At 43.7% G+C, this 26622-nt stretch overlaps 1 pseudogene; it reads left to right on the forward strand.

Moving 5' to 3' along the window:
- Positions 1 to 22537: 22537 nt before the first annotated feature.
- LOC123832507 lies at positions 22538 to 25962 on the forward strand (annotated as a pseudogene).
- Positions 25963 to 26622: the final 660 nt, after the last annotated feature.

Consider the following 26622-nt stretch of genomic DNA (forward strand, 5'->3'; position numbering starts at 1 on the left):
TTGGTTATTTCCTTTCTTCTACTTGCTCTGGGCTCTCTTTGTTGTTGTTCCTCGAGTTCCTTTAGACATAGGGTTAGGTTGTTTGTTTGAAATGTTTCTGTCTTTTTAGGTAGGCCTGTATTGCTATGAACTTCCCTCTCAGGACTGCCTTCACTGTGTCCCATAAGTTTTGGGTTGTTGTGAGTTCATTTTCATGTGTTTCCAGAAACCTTTTGATTTCTTTCCTAATTTCATTCTTGACCCTTTCATTGTTTAATAGCATGCTATTCAATCTCCATGATTTTGAGTGTTTGAGTTATTTTTTTCCCTTGGTGTTGGTTTCTATCTTCAGTCCCTTGTGATCCAAGAAAATGCTTGGTATGATTTCAATTTTCTTGAATTTGTTGAGGCTTGTTTTTTGTCCTATCATGTGGTCTGTCTTTGAAAATGTTCTATGTACATTTGAAAAGAATGTGTATTTAGCTTCTTTGGGATGGAGGTTTCTATATATATATCAGTTAAGTCCATTTCATCTATGGCATTGTTCAATGCCACAATATTTATGTTGATATTTGGTTTGGAAGATCTGTCCATTTTTGACACTGAGGTGTTAAAATGCCCCACTATAATTGTATTGCTGTCAATATCTTTCTTGAAGTCCTCTAAGATTTTCTTTATGTATCTGGATGCTCCTATGTTGGGTGCATATATATATACAATGTTTATGTCTTCTTGGTAGACTCTTCCCTTGAGTATTATGAAGTGACCTTCTGGGCCTCTTTTTATGGCCCTTTTTTGGAAGTCTATTTTGTCTGATATGAGTATTGCTACACCAGCTTTTTTTTCCTGTCCATTTGCTTGGAAAATTTGTTTCCAGCCCTTTACTTTCAGCCTGTGCAGGTTTTTTATCCTGAGGTGGGTCTCTTGTAGGCAGCATATGTGTAGGTCATGTTTTCTTATCCACTCAGCTATTCTATGTGTTTTGATTGGAGCATTTAATCCATTTACTTTTAAGGTTATTATTGATAGGTACTTATTCATTGCCATTTATGTACCTGTGTTCCTCTCTTTCTCTCTCTTTTTCTTCCTCTCCTTAAATCAGTCCCTTTAGCATTTCTTGCAGAGCTGGTTTGGTGGAGGTGTATTCTTTTAAACTTATTTTGTCTGGGAAGCTTCTTATTTGGCCTTCTATTGCTGGAGTCCAGCTCCAAGAGGTCCAGGGATTCCCAATGGATGGACGGTGTCGGCGAAGGAATGACACAAGAGGTGCAGTTTCAAGCTCAGTGGCCAGGCTTCTCTTCCTGGGCTCTTGAGTTTTTTATTTTTATACAGTTGAGTGTGTACATGTGCCATATGTGAAAGCAATAAAAAATGAGGTTTTTAAGGCATATTTGCTTTATCCTTTTTCTGTAGAAAATAGGAAGCAGCTCTCTATTGCATATTATTGTGCAAGCTTTAGCTCCTAATCTTTGCAATTAATCAGTAACACATTTTACCACACTATATAACACCTTAATTTCTTAAAGCGTAACTTAAGTTTGATCTATATATACTAAAGTTGCAAGCTGGGCATGAGGCTGGGCACAGGACTGTTTTAACTCACTGGCAAAGGCTATGCGGAAGGCTTTCGTGGTCAATGTGGTTAGTATCTGTCTCTCACTTCTCACTTCAGTGCCAGAACCCTGTCATCTTGTGCAAGTAATAATCTTTGTTTTGCTCAGTCCATTCAGCTGCCTGCCATCTACCTTGGTGTTGATGTATTTTTATTATTTGTTTCTATCTTTGATGTCTGACTTTTTAGGCAATAAACACCATGGGGGTCCCGATCGCTTAAGCATTCATTGAAAATGAGTGTATAATAATTTTTCCAATATCCATTTATATTTACCCATCATATCTCTTTAAGATAGATTCTGGTATAGAGTAAAGGGGGATTAGTGGGCCTAGGAGTTAGAGGGGGAACAGACCATGTATACTGGTACTATGCTGACCAAATGTGTTTTTTGAATCTATGTCTAGCTCCCAGAGCCCTGGTTTTAAGGAATTGTGTAATAAGGGTGGGTATAGGGGCCTTTGTAGGGAGTAATCCTAGGAGTCTTTTCCATCCCCATTCTTTAAACTCTCTAACCCACTTAGGAGGACACTTTGGTGGGGAGTCACTCTCCAATGAGCTGTCATTTTCTTGCTTACTTCCAAAGAACTGTATTTCTTCTGTGGAATTGCCATTTGTCCCAGTCCCATGGTAAATCACATAGACCCTAAGCACGGGCAGTAATAAGATGAAGCATAAGAGTGCCAAGTACTTTCTCCCACTGTGTCTGCTCTGTGGACGTACGGTTCCCTCTGTGACTGTGTCAGACAGCAGGGCTGGGTTGGCTCTCGGTATTCTATCTTTATTGAGAGCCTTTCTGGGTAAAGTAGCCTTGGTTTCAGACTTCTGGTTCTCATTACTTGGAATATTCCTTGCCATTCTCTTCTGGCTTGGAGCATTTCCATTGAGAATTCAGCCGCTAGCCTTATTGTTGCTCCCTTTTATGTTACTTCCAGTTTCTCCCTTGCTGCCTTTAAGATTCTCTCATTGTCTTGAAATTTTGCCATTTTAATTATGATGTGTCTTGGGATAAGTCTCTTTGGGTTCCTCTTGATTGGGACTCTCTGTGTTTCCTGGATTTGTGTGATGTTTTCTCTCATCAAATTAGGGAGTTTTCCATAATTACTTTTTCAAATAGGTGTTCTAGCCCTTGCTCTTCTTCTCTTTCTGGTATCCCTATTAAATGGATATTATTACGTTTCATATTGTCTTGCATTTCTCTTAATCCCTCTTCATTTTTTCTGAGTCTATTTTCCTTTTCTTGCTCTTTTTGCATGTTATTTTCTACTTTGTCCTCCAATTCACTGATCTGGTCTTCTACTTCATTGATCCTCCTTTGTATTCCTTCTACTGTGTTCTTCAGTTCAGAAATTGTATTCTTCATTTCCTCTTGGCCCCTGTTGATAGTTTATATTTCCTTGTTCATGTTTATATAGTTTTCAGTGAGTTCATTGTAGCATTCGTGTAGTTACTGGTAGCTCATTGTGAGCTCATTGAGCTTACTGATGATCATTGCTTTGAACTCAATATCTGATTAGTTGAGTTGCCTCTATTTCATTTAGCATTCTTTCTGAGGCTTCCTCCTTTCCCTTCATTTGGGGATTGTTTCTTTGTCTTCTCATTGTTTATGAGACTCTTCTTGTTAGTCTCTGTTTCTTAAATTGATCTTTTCTGGTTCCCTGGGTTTTTGGTGTGAACTTCTGTCATAGAATACCTGTGAGATTCAATGGTGCAGTCTCCTTTGGGTATGCTGGTGTTCACAGCTTTCCCCTACTCCTTTTGGTGATCATTTGGAAGAGTAAGGCAAAATGGTTTAAGACAGCAAGAGAGTGTTCTACGATATTTAGAGTAGCAGCCAGTAGGAAAGTGATAGGAGATCCTTTGGCTGCTTATAGTGTTAACTGTGATCTTCCACCCCACTAGCCATGTTTTAGGAAGGATGGAAAGAAGATAAAACTCTTCTTGGGGAGGAAAAGATTTTGAGTTGGATCTAGACAGCAGTGAGGCTGTGGGGAGTCAGATTCTGAGGTAGGGTGGGAGTAAAGAATAGTTAATAGCAGTAGTGTGTAAGAGAATAGAGTTAACCAGTAGAATAATAGAGTTTGGGAAACCTCAAACTGGGCTGAGATCTCAGAGGGGTGTTGTGTAATATTTACAATTGTATGGAATAGATCTTATGGACAGTAATATTAGAGAAACAGTGATATTGCAGAATCTATGAGACCTAGATAGCAAGAATAGGAAGTATAGAACCTTGAGTAGTGTACTAAGGGAACACAAATGAAGGACAGTAAATTAGCAATACACTCTGAATGAGATAACAGGGGAAACCTATCAAATGATACAATGTAACCAGCGAAGCAAAGAAGAAAATACAGAAAGAAAAGGAATACCAAAATACTATTAAAATTAAAAATGTAAGAGCAATGAGAAAAAGATAATACAAATTTGCAGTAACTTGCAGGTTCAAAAAAAAGGAAAAAAAAGCAAAAGATGGAATGCAGGAGAGATTAATTTGGGAAGGAAGGAATAACACTAGGATGAAAGGAAGAGAAACATAAGGAATTAGAGATATAAAAGTAATAAGGATTAAAAAAACGTTACTTTAAAAAAGATAAAATCACACCCTGGCTGGCGTAGCTCAGTGGATTGAGTGTGGGCTGCGAACCAAAGTGTCGCAGGTTCTATTCCCAGTCAGGGCACATGCCTGGGTTGCAGGCCATGACCCCCAGCAACCGCACATTGATGTTTCTCTCTCTCTTTCTCTCTCCCTTCCCTCTCTAAAATAAATAAATAAAATATTTTAAAAAGAGATAAAATCAAACAATAACAACAAAAACAGAACAAAACAAAAAGAGCACAACAACAACAACAAAACAACCTCTTGTTGGTTTCTAACTGGCCAAACCAGTTTTTCTGGTCTTGCTGGCTTCAGCAGGCTGAGGGACTATTGGAATGTTTTTCACCCTTCCCAATCAGAACTCAGTCAGTCTCTTGCTACTGTCCTCAGGGCTAGCCACACACTCTCCCCAGAGCCAATCCAGTGCCTCTCCACAGGGCCCTAGGTGTGGGTCTGAGTGCTCCCAAGCACCTTCACCAGAGCTCACCGCCACGGGTTCCTGGGCTCCAGGATCCTGCAGAGTGCCCCAGTCTTTTCCAGGTTCATGGTGTAAATCCCGGGGTTCCCAAGGGGGCGCGCGCTTCACCATGTAAACCCCAGGAACCCGAGGGAGTGTGCACTTCATGGTGTAAGCTCCAGGGAACCCGAGGTGGCATGCACTTCACTGTGTAAGTCCCTGGGAACCTGAGGTAGCAGGCACTTCATGGTGTAAGCTCTGGGGATCTTGAGGGGGTCCTGCACTTCCTTTGAGATCACCGCCATGGGATCCAGGTTCCCGCGAGCGCCCATGCCCTTTCATTGTTCAGGGCGGTGGGATCTGGGTCTTCCACAAAACATCACTATCTCTGGGTTGGGGGTGCGAGCACATGGCCAGGCCACCCTTGGTCTCTCAAGCTGGGGCATTCAGTCTTCCCAGGGCTATACATGGATGCTCGAAGCCCCTGTGTGATTGTCTCTCAGTCCTCGCTCCCCTCTCTGTGCCTTCAAGCAACAAGTCCTCCCCCATACTGCTAAATCCTTGTTTGGCCAGGTAGGGAGCGGTTGACCCTGCTCTCTTCCGAGTTCCCTGAGGTAGACCACGGAACACCGGGCTGGGGCCTGCAACCTCCCTGGTCCCTGCACTGATCCCTGGGCCCTTATTATCCTGAAGCAGTCTCCCTACCATCTGGTTTTTCAATGTTCGCTATAATTTTTGATGTCCTATTTTCATAAATATTGCAATATTGTTGGCCCCTTGCTCTGTTCCTCCACAGATCGGCCAGTTTCTCACCCGTGTGAGGGAAATCCACTTCCTTGTACCATGCCACCATCTTTCTCCTGAGACTCACATTGGAGTTTTTAAGAAAGAGTCCCAGATGATTCCAATGTAGAGCCATGATGAAGAACACATAACTAGACACTGCCCATGGTCCCCACATGCAGCTGAGCCACCAAAAACTTTGACCAAATATAAAAAGTCACATAAAGACCCACATTTTCTTCAACTTCCTTCTGCTGGAGCCATTTCTCCCAGAGGGGAAATGATAAGAGGGGCCTCTTCAGGATTATTTTCCATGAAAAATATTTTAGAGAAAACTGTACTGCCATGTTTTACGCTACTTAAACAAGATATTCACATAGGCCTCTCTTCACTCAATGTGACAGAAAGTTGATCTTAGAGGCTTTTGCCCATCAGAATTACCACCAAAGTCACATTTCAGGGGAACACATCCACAGCAGTGTTAAAACACTATGTGTTACTGGAGACAACATACATTTCACTTTTACTGAAAGGAGTACATTGACTAAGCTCTATAAATAATGAAGAAATTACTTTATTAAATGTGTTTTTCTAACCCTATCCCTAACATTAAACCTTCTACTAACCCTAACCCTAAACTTAAACCTAACTCTAATGCTTAAACCTAACATTAATGCTAACCCTAAACCTAAACTTAACCCTAAAGCTACCCTTAAACTTAACCCTAAACCTACCCCTACCCCTTAACTTAAACATAACCCTAAACCAAAACATAACCCTAACCTTAACCTTAAACCTAACATTAACCCTAATCCTAACCCTGGTTACAGAAAATGGACTTTTAGATTGATACTGAATTTCATAATCACAAACCCGTCTTCTCCAAGTCACACACTGCTATATACACACATGTCTTAACCTCCCTATGCCTTTCACAGGAAATACCTTGCATGAATCTGTACTAAAGAGATTTATTCTATTTAATCATAACTTAGTGTTAGGCATCTTGGTCAATCTTTGTTACAGAAAATCTATCTTACTTCCACTTTCGCTATCAAAATTACCACAAAAGTGGCATTTCAGAGACGTACTTCTACAAAAGTATTAAAACAGTATGTATTACTAGAGACACCATTCCTTTCAATTACTACTAAAAAGGAGTATATTGAGCAATGTTATAAACACTATAGAAGTTGTTTTCTTAAACCAGTTTTGTTGAAAATTCTCTCATTTACAAGAGATTTGTAAATGTCAAAACAGTTCATTTGTGTCCAATACGATTGAAATGCTCATGGTTAGAGACAATGGGCTGTTAGATTCATACTCAGTTTCACAAAAAAGTCTTCTCCAGGTCAAATACTGCTCTGTACACACACATCTTAGCTTCCCTATTCTTTTTAGAGGAAAGAGTACTTTTAATGAATGTGTACTAAAGATGTTTATTCTAATAAAATATCACTGAGTATTATGTGTCTGTGCTATCAACTGTACGAGAAAGTTCATCTTGGAAGCTCCTTTTTAAGAAAATTACCACAAAACAGGCATTTCAGAGCTATACTTCTTCAGAAGTGTGAAAACAGTATGTATTACTGGAGACACCACTCATTTCACTTCTATTGAAAGGAGTACATTGACTGAGCTGTATTAACACTGAACAAGTTACTTTCCTAAGCCTGTCTTTTTTTCTAAAGAGTGTCATTTCCAAGAGACCTGACTGCGTTGATTAGGCCATTACCATTCAATCAGAGAAATGCACTAGTTTATAGAAATTCAACTCTTCAATTCATACTCAATTTCACATTCACAAACCATCGTCTCCAAGACACATAGTAGCACATACACACATGTCTTAACTTCCATATTCTTTTCACAGGAAAGAATACTTTTGATGAATCTGTATTGTAGAGAATATTCTATTTAATCAAAACTTAGTGTTAGGAATCTTGGTCAATCATTGTTACAGAAAATTTATCTTAATTGCTATTTCGATATAAAATTATCACAAAGTGGCATTTCAGAACAATACATCCACAGAATTGTTAAACAGTGTGTATTCCTGGAGACATCATTTATTTCACATTTACAGAAAGGAGTACATTGACTGAGCTATATAAACACTAAAGAAGTTGCTTTTATTATCTGTTCTTTTCTATCCCTAACCCTAACCTTAACCTTAAACCTAACCTTACCCCTAATTCTAAAGCTTACCTTAAACCTATCCCTAAACCTACCCTTAACTTTAAAGGTAACCCTAACCCTAGCCTTAAACCTGACCTTAAACTTATCCCTAAACCTACTCGTAATGTTAAACCTAACACTAATCTTAATCCTTACCCTACACTTAAACCTAACCCTAACCCTGACCTGAAACCTAACCCAAACCCTAACCCTAACTCTGTTTACAGAAAATGGACTGTTGCATTCACACTAAATGTCACATTCACAAAACCATCTTCTCAAAGTCACACACTGCTATATACACACAGGCCCTACCTTCCCTAATGTCGTCAAAGGAAATAATACTTTGGATGAACCTGTACTAAAGAGATTATTCTACTTAATTACAACTTAGTGTTAGGCATCTTAGTAAATTAATGTTACAAAAAATTTATCTTAGTTGCTCTTTCACTATCAAAATTACCACAAAAGTGGCATTTTGGAAGTACTTCTAAAGAAGTCTTATATAGTGTGTAATACTGGAGATAACATTATTTCACTTCTACAGAAAGGAGTACATTTTCTGAGTACTATCAACAGTGAAGAAGTTACTTTCTTACACTTAATTTTTTCTAACTCTAAACCTAATCCTAACCCTAACCCTAACCCCAACCATAAAATTAAACCTAATCCTAAACCTAACCTTAACACTAAACCTAACTGTAACCCTAACCTTTAACATAACCCTAACCCAAACCCTCACCATAAACCTAACCTGAAACTGAACACTAACACTGACACTGATCCTAACTCTGGTTAGAGAAAATGGTGTTAGATTCATACTCAATTTCACATTCACAAAACTGTCTTATCCAAGGCACACACTGCTACATATACACATGTCTTAACTTCCCTATGCCTTTCACAGGAAAGATACTTTGGATGAATCTCTACTAAAGAGATTTATTCTATTTAATCAAAACTTCTTCTTAGGCATCTTGGTCAATCATTGTCACAGAAAATATATCTTAGCTGCTTGTTCGCTATCAAAATTACCACAAAAGTCACATTTCAGAGAAGTACTTCTACAGAAGTGTTAAAACAGCATGTATTACTGGACACACCATTTCTTTCAACTGCTACTGAAACAAGTATATTAGTTAATGTTATAAACATTGTACAAGTTGTTTTCTTAAACCTGTTATGTTCAAAAGTCTCTCATTTCCAAGAGAGTTGTAAGCGTTGAAACAGTTCATTACTGTTCAATACAATTGAAATACACTTGGTTACAGACAATGGGATGTTAGATTGATACTCAGTTTCACTTCCACAAAAATGTTTTCTCCAGGACACACTGTTGTGTACACTCATACCTTAACTTCCCTATTCTTTTTACAGGAAAAAATACTTCGGATGAATCTGTACTATTGATGTTTATTCTACTTAAAGATGACTTAGTATTATGTGTCTATGCTCTCAATTGTATGAGAAAGTAGATATTGAAAGCTCTTTTAAAGAAAATTTCCACAAAATGCATTTCAGAGCAGTACCTCCACGGAAGTGTGAAAACAGTATGTATTACTGTAAACACCACTCATTTCACTTCTACTGAAAGGAGTACATTGACTGAGCTCTATTAACACTGAAGAAATTTCTTTCTTTAACCTGTTTTTTTCTAAAGAGTGTCATTTCCAAGAGATTTGAATGCATCGATTAGGTCATTACCATTCAATCAGAGAAATGCATGTGTTTATAGAAATTAGACTCTGAGATTCATAATCAGTTTCACATTAACAAACCATTTCTCCATGTCAAGTACTACACAGTACATGCAAGTCTTATCTTCAGTATTCTTTTTTCATAAAAAAAATATTTTAGAGCAAACTCTACTGCCATGTTTAACTCTACTTAAAGAAGACCTTGAGGTAAGCCTCTGTTCATTCATTGTGACAAAAGGTGGATCTTACAGGCTCTTTGAGTATCAAACTTACCACAAAAGTGGCCTTTCAGAGCAATACATCCACAGAAGAGTTACAACATTATGTGTTACTGGAGACACCATTCATTTCACTTCTACTGAAAGGAGTACATTGACTGAGCTCTATAAACAATGAAGAATTTACTTTCTTAATGTTTTTTTCACTAACTCAAACCCTGACCCTAACCCTAACCTTAAATCTAACAATGCCTCTAAACCTAACCCTAACCCTAACCTTAAATGTAACCCTAAACCTAACCATAACCTTAAATGTAACCCTAAACCTAACCATAACATTAAACCTAACCCTACCCCTAACCCTAACCCTACCATTAAGACTAACTCTAAACCTCACTCTAACCCTAACCTTAAACCTAAGCCTAACCCAAACTCTAACCCTAATCTTAATGAAATCTAACCTTAACCCTAAACCTAACCCTGGTTATAGAAAATGGACGGTTAGACTAATGCTCAATTTCACATTCACAAAACTGTCTTCTCCAAGTCACACAATGCTACATACACACATGTCTTAACTTCCCTATTGTTTTCACAGGAAATAATACTTTTGATGAATGTGTACTAAACAGATTGATTATATTTAATCATAACTTAGTGTTAGGCATCTTGGTCAATAATGTTACAGAAAATTTATCTTAGTGGCTGTTTCACTATCAAAATTACCACAAAAGTGGTGTTTCAGAGAAGTACCTTTACAGAAGTGTTAAAACAGTATGTATTACTGAAGACACCATTCATGTCAGCTACAAATGAAAGGACTACATTGTGTAATCTTATCAACACTGTACAAATTGTTTTCTTAAACCTAATTTCTTAAAAAATCTCTCATTACCAAGTGTTTTTTAAGCATTGAAACACTTCATTATTGTTCAATATGATAGAAATGTACTTGTTTACAGAAAATGGGTTCTTAGATTCATACTCTGTTTCAATTTCACAAAAAAAGTCTTCTGGTCAGATACTGCTCTCTACACTCATGTCTTAACTTCCCTATTATTTTTACATGAAAGAGTACTTTGGATTAATCTGTACTAAAGATGTTTATTCTACTTAAACATGACTTAGTATTATGGGTCTGTGCTGTCAATTGTAACAGAAAATTGATCTTAGAAGCTCTTTTTTAAGAAAATTACCACATAGCCCTGGCTGATGTGGCTGCGTGGATTGGGTGCCAGCTTGAGAACCAAAGGGTCGCTGGTTCCATTCCCAGTCTGGGCACATGCCTGGGTTGCAGGCCAGGTCCCCAGTAGGGGGCACATGAGAGGCAACCACACATTGATGTTTCTCTCCCTCTCTTCCCTTCCCCTCTGTCTAAAAATAAATGAATAAAATTGTTAAAAGAAAAAAAAAGAAAGTTACCACAGAACAGGCATTTCAGAGCAATACTTCCACAGAAGTGTTAAAACAGTATGTATTACCGGAGACACCATTCATTTCACTTCTACTGAAAGGAGTACATTGACTGAGCTCTATAAACACTGAAGAACTTACTTTCTTAAACCTGTTTTTTTCTAAAGGAATATCATTTTTAACTGACTTGGATGTGTTGAAATAGGTCATTACCCTTCAATCAGAGATAAATGCACTTGTTTACAGAAATTAGACTCTTTGATTCCTAGTCAGTTTCACATTCACAAAACCATTTGCTCCAAGTCAAGTACTACAAACTGCATGCATGTCTCATCCTCACTGTTCTTTTTACATGAAAAAAATCTGTGGAGGTATCTGTAGTGCAGAGATTTATTCTACTGCAAAAAAGACATTGAGTTAGACCTGTGTTCACTAAATTGTAACAGAAAGTTGACCTAGAAGCTCTCTCTTTATCATAATTACCAAAAAAGTGGCATTTCAGAGCAATAGTTTTAGAGAAGTGTTAAAACAGTATGTGTTACTGGAGACACCATTCCTTTCAACTTCTTCTAAAAGGTGTGCATTTACTAATGTTATAAATATTGTACACGGTGTCTAACACCTGTTGTATTCAAAAGGGTCTCATTTCCTAATGATTTGGAAAGGTTTAAATTCTTCTTTACTGTTCAGAGAGAAATGTACTTGGTTACAGAGAATGAAGTGTTAGATTCATACTAAGCTTCACATTCACAAAACCGTCTTCTCCAAGATCGGACCCTACACCCTACACACATGTATTGTCTTTCCTATTTTTTTAAGATTTTATTTTATTTATTTTTAGAAAGGGAAGGGAAGGAGAAAGAGAAAGAGAGAGAGAAAGAAACATCAATGTGGGGTTGTTGAGGGTCATGGCCTGCAATCCAGGCATGTACCCTGACTGAGAATCGAACCTGCAGTACTTTGGTTCGCAGCCCGTGCTCAATCCACTGAGCTATGCTAGCCAGGGCTCATCTTTCCTATTTTTACAAGAAAGTATTCTTTAAATGAATCTGTACCAAAGAAGTTTATTCCATGTAAACGTAATTTTGTACCTCAAAAGACTATTTAACGACACCTTAAAATGTATGTTGTCTACGGGAATGTTATGTGTTTCACACATTTCTTCAGGTTTCTCTCTGAAATTTCACTTTCATGGTAAGTTAGATCACAAGCTTCCACAATCAACTTTCCACCCTCACATGAGTGAACAAGAGCACAGGAGTGTATCATCTGTGAAATACCATTATTTTCTATAACACAGTATTGGCCAATGCATATTTTTTATGACAGAATCATAGCCTAAGCAATGGGTACAGACAGTAGTGGGCAAAGTGTACTCGACACTTTTTGGAAGTCAGAAGTGAATATCAAGCTAAATGTCCACTTTCGGTGCTCCACGTAAATTCCACTCTGACGATGCAGTGGTGAACAGTTGGTACTTCTCTAAAATACACGGGGTTTTAAGAGTTTTGTCAAGGCAGGTTTTCCACTGAAGCCGTGGTCACTGTAGGACATGTTATCACTCTACTCATTTCAGTAGAAGATGAAATGAGTCACATGTCAGGACGCACTGTTGTCATCCTTCTATTGAAGTACCCTTTTGAAATATGAATTCCATGTGTTGCTTGACAGCAGTGAGCTAGTGAAATGATTCTTCATCAGCACAAGAGTGAATGGAAGCATATCATTATGGAATCCCTGCATGACAATGGATTTCTAGAGTATAAATTTTATGATGTTTATTTTTTAGCATAAAAGTCGAGTCTCACCAACTCGTGCTTCTCCAGTATACTACCTGAGGTGGACAACACAGTTATGTGAATGTAGAAATAAATATGAACTCACTGTCCCCTTGGCTCTCCAGGTTCATTTCTCTCTGAATAAAAAAAGTACTGAATTGTTTGAATTCTTGCAAATCACTTGGGAAGGGCAAAGTCTCAAGCATTGTGTGTTTTTAGAAAGCACCTTCTTTGGTGCTCATAACCAACTCAAAAGACTCAGTGCAGGACAAGACGAAATGCACGTTGTTTACGATAACGAGTACTGATTTTCACACCTCTATTGAGGTATCTCTCCGAAATATCACTTTCGTCTAAAGTTACCATATGTGCTTCCAAAGTCAACTTTCCACACTCTCATGAGTCAACGAGAGCATAGGAGGGTATCATCTGTGACATACTGTTATTTTCTATATCACAGTTCTCACTGATGCATTTTTCATCAAGAGAAGTGTAGCATAAGGAATGCATAAAGACAGCAGTGGGTAAACTGTACTGGACACTTTTGAGAAGTACAAAGTAAATATCAAGCTAAATGTACACTTACTGTGCTCCACATAAATTCCACTCTGACAATGCAGTAGTAAAGAGTTGGAACTCCACTAAATCACACAGGAATGAAAGAGTTTTCTCAAGGCAGGATTTCCATTGTATCCATGGTCACTATCGGACACATTATTAATGTGCTCTTTCCAGATGAAAATGAAATGAGTGGTGTGTCAGGACACACTGGTGTCACCCTGCTGTTGAAGTACCTTTCTGAAATATGAATTTCATGCATTGTTTGATAGTGAGGACCTAGTGAAATGATTCTCCGTCAGCACAAGAGTGAATGGAAGCATATCACTATGGAATCCCTGCATGATAATGAGTTTCTAGAGCATAGATTTACCGAAAATTTTTTTTCAGCAGAAAAGTCGAGTCTCACCAAGATGTACAGGTACAGTGTACTACCTGTCCACCTGAGGTGGACAACACAGTTTTGTCAATGTAGATACAATTATGAACTCACTGTCCCCTTGGCTCTCCATGTGCATTTCTCTCCGGAAAAAAAAAAACAGTACTGAATTGTTTGAATTCTTGCAAATCACTTGGGAAGGACAAAGTCTCAAGTGTTGTGCGTTTTTAGAAAGCACCTCCTACAATGTTTACAACCACCTCAAAAGACTCTGTGCAGGACAAGATGAAATGCATGTTGTTTACAGTAACCAGTACTGTTTTTACATCTCTATTGAGGTATCTCTCTATAATTTCACTGTCGTGGAAAGTTAGAGCATGGACTTTCAAATTCAACTTTCCACCCTCACATGAGTGAACAAGAGCATGGGAGTGTATCTTCTGTGAAATACCATTATTTTCTGTAACACACTACTTACAATGTATTGTTTTTAACAAAAGAATTGTAGCCTAAGCAATGCATACATACAGGGCAAAGTGTACTTGACACCTTTTGGAAGTTGGAAGTAAATATCAAGCTAAATGTCCACTTTCAGTGCTCCATGTAAATTCCACTCTGACAGTGCAGTGGTGAACCGTTGGTACTCCTCTAAAATACATGGGGTTTTAAGACTTTTGTCAAGGCAGGTTTTCCACCAAAGCCATGGTAACTGTAGGACACATTATCAATGTTCTCATTCCAATAGAAGATGAAATGAGTTGCATGTCAGGATACACTGTTGTCACCCTTCTGTTGAAGTACCCTTCTGAAATATAATTTCCATGGACAGCTTGACAGCGATGAGCTAGTGAAATGATTCTTCATCAGCACAAGAGTGAATGGAAGCATATCACTATGGAATCCCATGACAATGAATTTATAGAGTTTAGATTTACCGAAAAATTTTTTTCAGCAGAAAAGTTGAGTCTCACCAAGACGTGCATGTACAGTGTACTACCTGAGGTGGACAACACAGTTTTATGAATGTAGAAATAAATACGAGCCCACTGTCCCCTTGGCTCTCCATATGCATTTCTCTCCGGAACAAACAGGACTGAATTGTTTGAATTCTTACAAATCACTTGGGAAGGACAAAGTCTTAAGTGTAGGGTGTTTTTAGAAAGCACCTTCTTCAGTGTTTATAACCACCTCAGAGGACTCAGTGCAGGACAAGACAAAATGCATGTTATTTACAGTAACGTGTACTGTTTTTCACACCTCTATTGAGGTATCTCTCTGAAATTTCACTGTCATGGAAAGTTAGTGCACGAGCTTCCAGAATCAACTTTCCACACTCTCATGAGTCAATGAGAGCATAGGAGTGTATCATCTGTGAAATACCATTAGTTTCTATATCATAGTTCTCGCCGATGTATTTTTTCTAGGAGAGAAGATAGCCTAAGAAATGCATAGAGACCATAGTGGGTAAACTGTACTCGACACGTTTGTGAATTCCAAAATGACTATCAAGCTAAATGTACACTTTCTGTGCTCCACGTAAATTCCATTCTGAAGATGCAGTGCTGAAGAGTTGGCACTCCACTAAATCACACGGGATTTCCCCCTACACAAGGAAGAAAGATGTAGCCAATCTACTGAGGAACAGAGCAAACAGCCCACAGTACTCCAGCATATATGGAAATAGAAGACCTAAAATTGTAGCAGACATTGAAAAACCAGACTGTAAGGAAAATGCTTCAAGCCAATAAGGTTCCAGGGACCAGTGCGGGGACCAGGGAAGCTGCCACCCCAGGCCTGGCACCCGCCTGGTCTGCCACAGGTTTTTTGGGAGACAGCTGGGTCAACTGCTCCCTCCCCAGCCAAACAATGTTTGAGCAGCACCAGGAGAGATCTGGTTGCTTGAAGTCACAGAGAGGGGAATAAGGACTAAGTTGCAAACACACAGGGGCTGTGAGCACCACCTATGGAGTCTGTGGACTCTGGCTTGGGAAAGTTGAGAATCTGGCTGTGAGGGGCCTAACCTGGATAGTCCCTGGTCTGGCTGGAGAATTGGGCTGTGTGAGAGGCCAGGCCACTGAACAGAGCAGTAGTCTTGAGCAGGAATTTCTCAAACAGAAAAAGTGAAAAAAGAGACACTCTTTGGGGAATTCTCCTGCAGCAATTGCTCTGGCCAGCCTGCTGCAGCCAGCAAGACCAGAAAAACTGGCTTGGCCAGTTTGAAACCAGCAAAGTTTTTTTTAGGTAATCTTTATTTTTTAATTTTTATTTTTAATTTTTATTTTTATTTTCAGGCATCTCCATGGTAACGACTGAAACTCAGTCAGTCCCAGGGCATCATATAGTGATCACACCAAGTCTTATCTTGTGAGATTTCGGGGGCCATGTCTTGTCTCACAAGTCTTCTGGTTTGGGCTTCTCCTTGTTTACCACTGACACTCAGTCCCAGCTTGATTCCTTGCACCCTGGCAATGCCTCATCTCACAAAACTTCCCATTCTGGTATTTTCATGGTAACCATGGAAACTCAGTCTAGGGCCATCTCCTAGCAACAGTGACAAGTCTTGTCTGGAGATACTTCCCAGGCAAAGTCTTGCCATGGGAGACTTCCAGCTCGGGTGTTTCCATGGTAACCACCAAAACTCAGTCAGTCCTGGCTAGTATCCTAGAAACGGGGCCAAGTCTCATCTCATGAGACTTCCCCGGGCCAAGTCTCATTTTTTGAAAGTTCTTGTGCAAGCGCCTTCATGGTGACCACTGAAACTTAGTCCCCAGCCATCACCTAGCAACTGTACCAAGTATCATGTTGTGAGATTTCACAGGCCATGTCTCATCTGCAAGACTTTCAGTACACGCATCTCCATTGTAACTCCCAAAGCTCTGTCCTGGCTTGTATCCTTACAACATGGCCAAGACTCATCTCTGGAGAATTCAGTTTCATGAGTCTTCATGGTAACCAGTGAAACTCAGTCAGTCCCATCTTGTATCCTACCAATGGGGCCAAGTCTCATCTTGCGAGAGTTCCCTGTCCAAGTATTGTCTCTGGAGCCTTTCTGGGCCAAGTCTCGTCTCGCAAGACCAAACTTTCTGGTTTGGTCTACTCCATGGTTACCACCAAAAATCAGTCATTTCTGGGCCATATCCTAGCAACCTGGCAAACTATGATCTAGCAAGATATCCCAGGCAAAGACTGGGCTCCCAAGACTACCGGTTCAGGCATCTCCAAGGTAACCACTGAAACTCAGTGCGTCCTGGGTCGTCTCCTAGCAACTGGGCCAAGTTGTGTCTACCGAGATTTCCTGGGCCAAATCTTGTCTTGCGAGATTACATGTGGCATATCTTGTCTTGTGAGACATCCTGGGCCAAGTCTTGGCTTACTAGACTTCTGGTTCAGGCGTCTCTATGGTAAGCATCAATATTCAGTCAGTCCCAAGCTGTCTCCTAGTGACCAGACCAAGTCTCCACTTGTGAGACTTGTGGTTCTGGTGCCTCAGTGTTAACCACAAAACTTCAGTCAGTCCCTGGCCTTCCTCTAGCAAATGGGCTGTGTTTCGTCTCAGGAGACTTCCCAGGACACAATTCATCTCGCGAGACTTCCAGTTCCAGCGTCTCCTGACAACCAAAACTCAGACATTTCCAACCCGCCTCCTAGTGATTGGGCCAAATCTCGTCTGGGGAGACTTCCGAGGTCAAGTTCATTTTGAGACACTTCCGGTTCTGGCATCTCCTTGGTAACCACCAAAACTCACTCCAGTGCCATCTCCTAGGGACAGCCCCAAGCCTTGTCTTGCAAGATTTTCCAAGACTAGTCTCGTCTCATGAGGCTTTGCTTAGGGCATCTCCATGGTTACCACTGAAACTCAGTCATTCCAGGCTTGTAACCTAGCAATGGGGACAAGTCTTCTCTGGCAAGACTTCCTGACCCAAGTCTCATTTCCTGATAGTTCCTGTTAGCACAACTCCATAGTAACCACCAATAGTCAGTCCAGGGAGGACTCCTTGGAACAGGGCCAAGTCTCGTATTGTGACACTTCCCAGGCAAAGTCTTATCCCACAACAGTTGCGGTTCAGGTGTCCCCATTGTAATGACCAAAATTGAGCCAGTCCCAGTTTGTATCCTACCAACGGGGTCAAGTCTCATCTTGTAAGATTGTCTGGGCACTCTGGTCTCACAAAACTTCAAGGATAGTGAGTCCACAGTAACTGTCTAAACTCATTCAGTCCCAGCTTGTATCCTAGTGACAGGGACAAGTCTCCACTCAAGGCTTTCTGGCCAAAGTCTCATCTCTGGAGAGTTTCTGTTAGATTATCTCCATGACAACTGTGGAAACAGTCAGTCCAGCCTTGTATCCTAGCTAGGGGGTGAAGCCTCGTCTCACAGGATTTCCAGGGCCAAGTCACATCTCAAGAGACTTCCGGTTCAGGCATCTCCATGGAAATTCCTGAAACTCTGTCCTAGCTTGTAACATTACAACCTGACCAAGTTTCATTTCACAAGACATTCCGGGTGGTGTGTCCACAGAAAACCTCTAAACTCAGTCAGTCACAGCTCATATCCTAGCAATGGGGACAATTCTAGTCTCATGAAACTTTCTTGCCCAAGACTAATCTCTGGAGAGTTCCGGTTCGGTCGTCACTATGGTAACCACCCAAACTCAGTCAGTCCCGGGCCATCTCCTACCAACTGTGCCAAGTCTGGTCTCTGGAGACTTCCTGGGAAATGTCTTGTCTCGCCTCCTGAGACCTCTGATTTGGGCATCTCTGTGCCAAATGGGCAAACTCAGTCAGTCAGGGCCTACTCCTTGGGACAGGGACAAGTCTCCTATCTCGACCCTTCCCTGACAAAGTTTCATCTCGAGACAGTTCTGGATCAGGTGTCTCCACGTTGCCACTGAAACTCAGCCAGTCCAGGTTTGTATCCTACCAACCGGGTCAAGTCTTGTCTTGTGCAGGTGAAGTCTCATTTTGCCAGAGTTCCTGTTCAGGCGCCTCCATAGTAACCACTAAAACTTAGTCCCCATACATCGCCCAGCGACCACACCAAGCATCTTTTTGCAAGATTCGCTGGTCAAGTCTCTTCTGCGAGTCTTCCAGTACCCGTGTCCCCATTGTAACTCCTGAAACTCTGTCCCAGCTTTTATCCTTGCAACCTGGCCAAGTCTCATCTCGTGAGAATTCAGTTTTGGGAGATTCCATTTTGACCAGCAAAACTCAGTCATTCCCAGTTCGTACCCAAGCCATGGTGACAAGTCTCGTCTCAGGAGACTTTCTGGCCCAAGTCTCATCTCCATGAAGCTCTGGTTCAGTCATCTCCATGATAACCACAGAAAAATAGTCATCCCGCCTTTTTTCCTAGCAACATTGTGAAGTCTCATCTCATGAAATTTCTAAAGGCAAGTCATATCCCACAACACTTCTGGTTCGGGAATCTCCATGGAAACCCAGGACACTCTGTTCTGTCTTCTAACCTTACAACCTTACCAAGTCTCATCTCACAAGACTTGCTGGGCCATGTCTCCTCATCCCAGACTTGAGTTTTGGGTGTCTCCATGGTAATAACCGAAGGTCAGACAGTCCCTTGCCATCTCATAGCAACAGGACTAAGTTTCATCTTGGAAGAATCATGAGGCCAAGTCTCATCTTGCGAGACTTCCAGTTCAGGCATCTCCATGGAAACATCCAAATCTCTGTCCAGGCTTGTAACCATACAACCTGGCCAAGTCTCATCACTCAAGTTTTCCCCGGCCAAGTCTCATTTCGGGAGAGTTCCTCCTCAGGCACCTCCATGGTAACCACTGAAGCTAAGTCCTCAGCCATCACCGACCCACCACATCAAGCATTTTCCTGAGAGGTTTCGCTATTCAAGTCCCTCCTGTGTAAATTCTGGTACCCGCTTCTCCATTGTTACTGCCAAAACTCTGTTCTGCCTTTGAATCTTGCAACCTGGCCAAGTCTCATCTCGCATGAATTCAGTTTCGGGAGTCTCCATGGTAACCACCGAAACTTAGTCCTGGCTCATATCTTAGCAACGGAGACAAGTCTTGTCTCGCGAGACTTTCTGGCCCAAGTCTTCATCTCCGGATAATTCCAGTTTGGTCATCTCCATGGTAACTGCCAAAACTCAGTCACTCCAGGGCCGTCTCCTTGGGACAGGGCCGAGTCTCGAATATCAACACTTCCCAGGAAAAGTATCGTCCCACGAAAGTTCCAGTTCAGGCATCTCTATGGTAACCACTGAAACTCGGCCAGTCCCAGCTTGTATCATACCAACAGGGCCATGTCTCATCTTGTGAGACTTCCTGGGCCAAGTCTCATTTCGCCAGAGTTCCTGTTCTGGCCCCTCCATGGTAACCACTTAAACTTAGTGCCCAGCCATCACCTAGCAATTGCACCAAGTATCATCTTGCGAGATTCCTCAGGCCAAATCTCATCTGCAAGACTTCCGATACACGCGTCTCCATTGTAACTCCCAAAACTCTGTCCTGGCTTGTATCCTTGCAACCTGGCCAAGTCTCATCTCTGGAGAATTCAGTTTCGGGAGTCTCCATGGTAGCCACCGAAACTCAGTCAGTCCCAGCTTCTACCCTGGCAATGGGGCCAAGTCTCATCTCATGAGTCTTCCTGGCCCAAGCCTTGTTTCACTAGATTTCCTGTTTGGGTGTCTCCATGGTAAGGACTGACACTCAGTCAGTCCCTCACAGTCTCCTAACAACTGGGCCAAGTCCCCTTTAGGAAGACTTCCTGGGCCAAGTCTCCTTTCCTGAGAGTTCCAGTTTGGGTATCTCCATGGTAACCACCGAAACTTAGTCTAGGGCCTTCCCTCCTGACAGAGTAGGGAGTCCATCACACTGGCTCTCTCCCCTGTGTGTCTGGAAAACTGTCCCACCAGAGAGAAGAGTGATTCCCGTCATCTTGTCTCTGGGGCCCCTGATTGTGGGGAAAGGTCCCTCCTGGAGAGCACAGGTAGTCCTGTCACATCAGCTCTGGGTGCCCCAACACTGGGGTCGGGTCACACTGGAGACAGTAGAGGGAAGAAGAAGGCAGCCAATGCTGTGGTCCCAATTATTCAGCAATGCAAGTCACAGACCAACACCAACCCCGAGGGCTTCTGGACGCAGTAACTCCTGGCAAGAGTGGTCCCAACTTCAGCAACGGGGTTGGGTGGGAGTTACTATCCTCTGACACCTTTTGCCTCATTCCTCCAGTCCATCTGCCACCTGCCTAATTCTGTTTCGATAGCAAAGTTCACTTTCATTTTTAGGGAGAACTGCTCACAGTGGCTACAGCAAAGAAGACCTTCTCAGTCAACCACTTCACGTATGGTACCAGAACTGTCCCCAGACTCTATCTCGGCCCTTCCCCTGGCCGCACACACAGTGAGAACCAGACCCCCACTGGGGCGGCGTCCTCTCTAACAGGGACATTTGTCTCACCAGGGACATTTCTGACATAAACGCTGACTCTCTCAACTGGCACCGAACAGCCAAAGAAAGGTTTGGAGAGAAAAGCGCGCGTGTAACGAGCTTGCTGCCTCGAGGCTGCGGGTCCCTGACTCAGGCGTCCGAAGCCTCTGGGTCCGCACGTGGGGTCCAGCGCAGCGCGACCCTCTCCCTGTTCGCGCACTGGGGAAAACGGAAGAAGTCCTTCGCTCTTTCACCACACTCCCTGGACGCTGATTTTCCCGGGTTTTTTTTTTCTTTCTTTTTTTCATAACCAGGAAAGACAGAGGTGAGCTAGGCGGCCTTGGAGAGCGCATCCAAGTGAACCCTCAGCACTCTCCTGCTCCGCGAAACCGGGATCCGTGCTGCGCCCTGCCCGGGATTGAGAGGCCAAAGGCGGGGTGCGCGGCGTTATTCGCGCTGAGGCCGCTGCATTCCGCTCTCCCTTCCTGCCCACGGGGGAGAGGGACCCCCAAACCTGTATGAAAACGCGACCTCGCGTTCCATCTCCCTCCCCATCGCCCTTTCACCAAAACCCTCCTGCAGTCTCTCACCGTCTCCGTCACCTCCACCAGCCCGCAGGTCCCCCCCGCAGGTCCCCGTCCCCAAACCTCAGTTCTCTCCGTTCCACCCAAATTCCTCGCGGGCCTTCCCCCTCCCACCCCCGAAGTAACCTGTTCAAACCTTCCCCCACCACCCACCGCTCCGGTCCACCCTCTCCAGTACCCGCCGCTTTTCAGCACCACGCACCTGGGTCCAGTCCTTTCAGACACGAATCGCCCTCCCTCCTCCCCGGGGCTTCACCCCCGCACCCTGAACACAGAACCCCGACCCGCCAAGGTCGCATCCCCGCCAGCACCTCCGCCCCCCTAACACCCCTCTCCCTCCCTCCCGTAGCGCACCGGGCAGAGTGCTGGTCACTCCTGCTCCGGGAGTTCTCGAAGTTCCGGGACCCGCATCGCCCGCGCCCTCCTCTGCTCTGCTTCCCAGGACCTTCGCCCCCGCCGCCTACGCGGGCTGACCCGCTGGAGCGTCCCGGTCCAGCGGCCACTAGGAGGGAAGGCGGGACGGGCGGGCCAAGTGGGACTGGCTTGACCACCCGGACTGTCAGGACCAAAGGGAGACGGAGCTGAGCGCCGGGCAGGTAGGTCCCTGGCCGCGGGCCGTGGGGGGTCGGGCCAAAGGGCGGCCTCGGGGCCCGGGGAGGGGAGGGCGTCGGTAATAGGCTGTGCCCATTCTGCAGTAATATTAGAATGAGCGGGGCGGGGGCGGGGGGGGAGGAGGGAGAAAGAGGGTGAATCTAGACTTAGTAACGTGCTCCCTTTGATGTAGTTCCTATTTTAAGCCCTAGAAAGAGGGAAGAATTAAGCATCAAATAAGAGAAACCTGTCGTTTCAGTCTGGTAACCTAAACAAAAGGAGTGACGTGCTAGTAAAAACAACATTAATAAAATGGACCGTAAACTAAGGAAAACACACGCAGCCATCCAGGGTGCTTCCCCGGCTGCATCTCCCTTCCCGCTCCAGCGTTTCCCTTCCCACACAGGGAAGGAACAGGGTCTCCATCTCAGTAGCCGCCCCGCCCTGGAGGACGGTGCAGAGGGAGTCTCTGGGACCATGGATTCTGACGCGTGTGTTGAGACTGCATTGTTTGCAACGCACTGGACATGCTTACTGAGGTCCAGGACTGGGAGGGAAAGCAGAAACCATGCCTCCAGCTCAACCCTGACTCAGGTGTGACGCTGGGCAAGTCCTGGAGGCCTCAGAGAGACAGAAAGGGAAGAGCGGGGAGTGAGCCAGTGAGGCTTAACCCTGACCCCAACCCCATAGTCTCTACCCTGCACCCTAACCTCTAACCTCTAAACTCAAACCCTAACCCTATAACCCTGGACCCTAGACCCTTAAAACCGACCCTTACACTCTAAAGCCTGACCCTGACCTTCTACCCCATACCCTAATCCTGACCTCTCTTGACTCCTAACTCCTAGCCCCTAACTGGAACCCTAATATAAAAATTAGTTTTAAAACTGAACAAAAAGACACACGATCCAATTTTAAAATGAGAAAAGGACTTGAATGGACACTTGTACAGACAAGACATAAAAATGACAGCAATTACATAAAAAGGTTCAACATTAATAATCATTGTTTAAGATTGTATTTATTTTATTTTAAAGAGAGGGGAAGGGAGAGCGAAAAACAGCAATGTGCAAGAGATACATTAACTTTGGTTGCCTCTCACAAGCCCCCAGTTGGGGGCCTGGGCCGTACCCTGGGCTTGTGCCCTGACTGGGAATCGAATAGGCAACCTTTTGGTTTGCAGGCCGGTGCTCAGTCCACTCAGCCACACTGGCCAGAGCAATAATCCTTATTGAAATGAAAATAAAAGCCACAGTGAGATATCCACTTTCACATACAATAGGATGAATACATTAGGAACCACTCTATGTGGTTTCCAAGAGTGGAACCCCACATAAGCCAGCCCTGAAAGGGGCTAGTAAGTCTCCCTGGAAAATCAGGTAAAAAACACAGGTGGCAGACAGGACCCCACTCTAACACCAAGGTTCCTATGGGAACCAGGCCTGATAAATACATTGTATCCTTTGAAGCTTTTTCTGCTTTGTTTTGTATGGCTCTGTTGATATAAACCAGATGTTTAAGTTCAAGGCATAAGGAGTAAACTCCTTATCTCATGAAACTTGTCTTAAAGACCCCCGGTGTCAGCACGACTAATGGACCCTGACCTGAGTCAGATCTCTGTGTTCCTTCGATTGTTATCTATAGATAATATGTTTTCACATGACTGTAGCTTTTTTGACACTGACTGATGAGCTATGATGTATACTGTACACCTACACATACCATTCCCAATAAAAGCTGTTTGGGAGAAAGGCTTGGGGTGTTCTCCACTAGAAGGAATCCTTATCCCCTTTCCTGCCAGAACAGCAAGGTTGTGTCCAGGACGACTTATTTCTCATCCACGTTGGACAGGAGGAGCATGCTGCTGGACAGAGTTCCTCCCACAGGAATATAGTTAACAAATTGAAGGCAAGTTTTGACTAGCATGTGCAGAGATTAAAACCCTCTTATGCTGCAGGAATGTGAAACAGTTTAATGTGTTTTCAGAAAGTTAAACATCCAGTTACCTTTTAACTCAATTCCAGTCCTAGTTATATACTTCCCAAAACTTAAAACAGGTTTCCCACCCAAAATTTGTTCATGAATGTTTATAACAGCCTAGATCACATACCAAAAAGGTGGACACCACCCAAACATCCACCTGCACAGGCCTGGACAGGCGGAACATACTCTCTCTGTGGAATACAGTTCTATTCAGTCCTGAAAAGGAAGATGAATGTGAAGTGGTGCAGCTGCTGCAGAAACACGGTGGTTCATCAGAAATTAAATACAGAATCACCAAATGATCCCACAATTCCACTTCTAGGCTCGTGCTTCACGAAACCGAGGACAGGAGGAGGAATCGAGGTCTGTGCCTCTGTGTCCAGCTGGGCCCAGGGCAGGCGCCCACACCCGCCTCTCTGTGGGGCAAGTCACCTGGGCGGCGTTTGGGACCTTGACTCCCCTGAGCTGCCTTCCTCTGGTCACTGCCAGTGTTTGATGTGCAGAGGAAGACCACCTACAGGCAGTAGGCACCTGGCATGTGGAGCTTCGGGAATTCAGGCTGGAGATCTGGTGGCCAATAAAATCAATGGTGAGGCCCTCCCTGCCTCTGGTGTCCGAGGTTCCCGAGGGCCTAAGACACACCCTCAGTCACACGCTGTTACCTCCCTCCCAGTAAACATCCCGCTCTCTGGCAAGGGGCCCCGCGACCCTGCCCACCAGCCCCTCTCTTTCCCTTGATATCCTACCTGCAGTGACATCTCCCCACCCCCCAGGGGGCAATGTGGTATCCTACTTCCTCTCTGCAGTGGACATAAAGACCACCCCAAAAAGCTTCAGCTTTGCCAGGAAGTTCTCCCTGCCCCTGTACTTTCTCTTGGCTGCTGATGGCACCAACGTCGTGAAAGTAATGACAGATGGCAGAGCCAGCCAGGTGAGGTGGGGATGCATCACACAGGGACTGGGCAGCTCCCACAGGCCGGGCTGACTGCAGGGGGCAGGGCCCTGGGACTGTGGCTGGGCCTGTGACAGGCAGGGTCCCTGTAACTATTGACAGAGGGGCTGGTGGGCCTCTGACCACTTGTGGAGTCAGGGTGATGGGAAGCAGGTGCACTAAGGGATGGCCTTACTGATTTGAGGGGTGCAGTGTTATGTGGACTTAGGATGGGGACCAGTGGGTTTGAGGCAGGCAGAGCCCAGGTCCTTGGCATGCACAGCAAGGTTTCCTTCCTCCCCCACCTCTCACAGCTCTTCAATGATGCAATTCAATTGGCTGTGTCTTACAAAGAGAATTCCTGGGACTTTGCAGATGAGATTTTGCAGGAGCTCAAAGTAGGCCAGGCCAGTGTTGGGTGGGACCCAGGAATGGCTCCTCACTGGAAGGTGCAGAATGTAAGCCAATACAGTAGCTCCAGCAGACAGCAGCTTCGGGGAGCACCCTGCACAGGGAGATGTCACTGCAGGTGGGCAGGTGCAGGGCCAGGCTTCACCAGCATCCTTGTCCACAGAACTTTGATTTGGAGCAGGAGGAGGAAGAGGACCAGCCCAACCAAGAGCAAGAACAGTGTGGCTGCCTGAGAGCCCGGCCCCTTCCTGAGTCCCAGAAGGAGGCCTCTCCCACCCACCAGGAGCCCTCCAGCCTGCCCAGGACATCAACCCTTCCACCAGCCCTTCCACCGTGGGCCCCTCCTATACTTCAGGCCAGGAGAGGCAATCCCCAGCAAGCACCCTTGACACAAGGAAGAGGTCTGCCCTAGGCCCTGAGGCAGAATGAGGAACCAGGCTCTGCCCCTCGGGGTCATTCATGAGGAGCTCATGGAGCTGCTTAGTGTGTGTCTCAGATAAAAGGAGACTTAGGTCGCTGTTTGTCTCACAAACTGACCTCAGGGCCTATTTGCTGCATGTCCACGGAGGGCATGACTTCTAACCCTGACTGCCCATTCCCATCCCTGCAGAAAGTGTGGGTTCCATCCTTTTTCACTTCCAGTTTCCCAGCCAACCTTTTTTCTTAATATAGTTTGTTGATTATGCTATTATAGTTGCCCCATTTCCCCACCCTTCATTCCCCTCCGCCCTGCACACCCTCTCCCACCCACATCCCCCCCTTTAGTTCATGTCCATGTGTCATAAGTTCTTTACCATCTGCATTTCCCATACTATTCTTACCCTCTCCCTGTCTATTTTCTACCTACCATCTATGCTACTTGTTCTCTGTACCTTTTGCCCCTCTCTCCTTCTCCCACTCCCCTGTTGCTAACCCTCCATGTGATTTCCATTTCTGTGGTTTTGTTCCTGTTCTAATTGTTTGCTTAGTTTGTTTTTGGTTTTGTTTTAGGTGTGGTTGTTAATAATTGTGAGTTTGCTGTCATTTTACTATACATGTTTTTATCTTCTTTTTTTTAGATAAGTCCCTTTAA

This window comes from Phyllostomus hastatus, unplaced genomic scaffold (assembly GCF_019186645.2).
Source record: "Phyllostomus hastatus isolate PE091 unplaced genomic scaffold, TTU_PhHast_1.1 phas_scaffold_193, whole genome shotgun sequence".
Taxonomy (NCBI): Eukaryota; Metazoa; Chordata; class Mammalia; order Chiroptera; family Phyllostomidae; genus Phyllostomus; species Phyllostomus hastatus.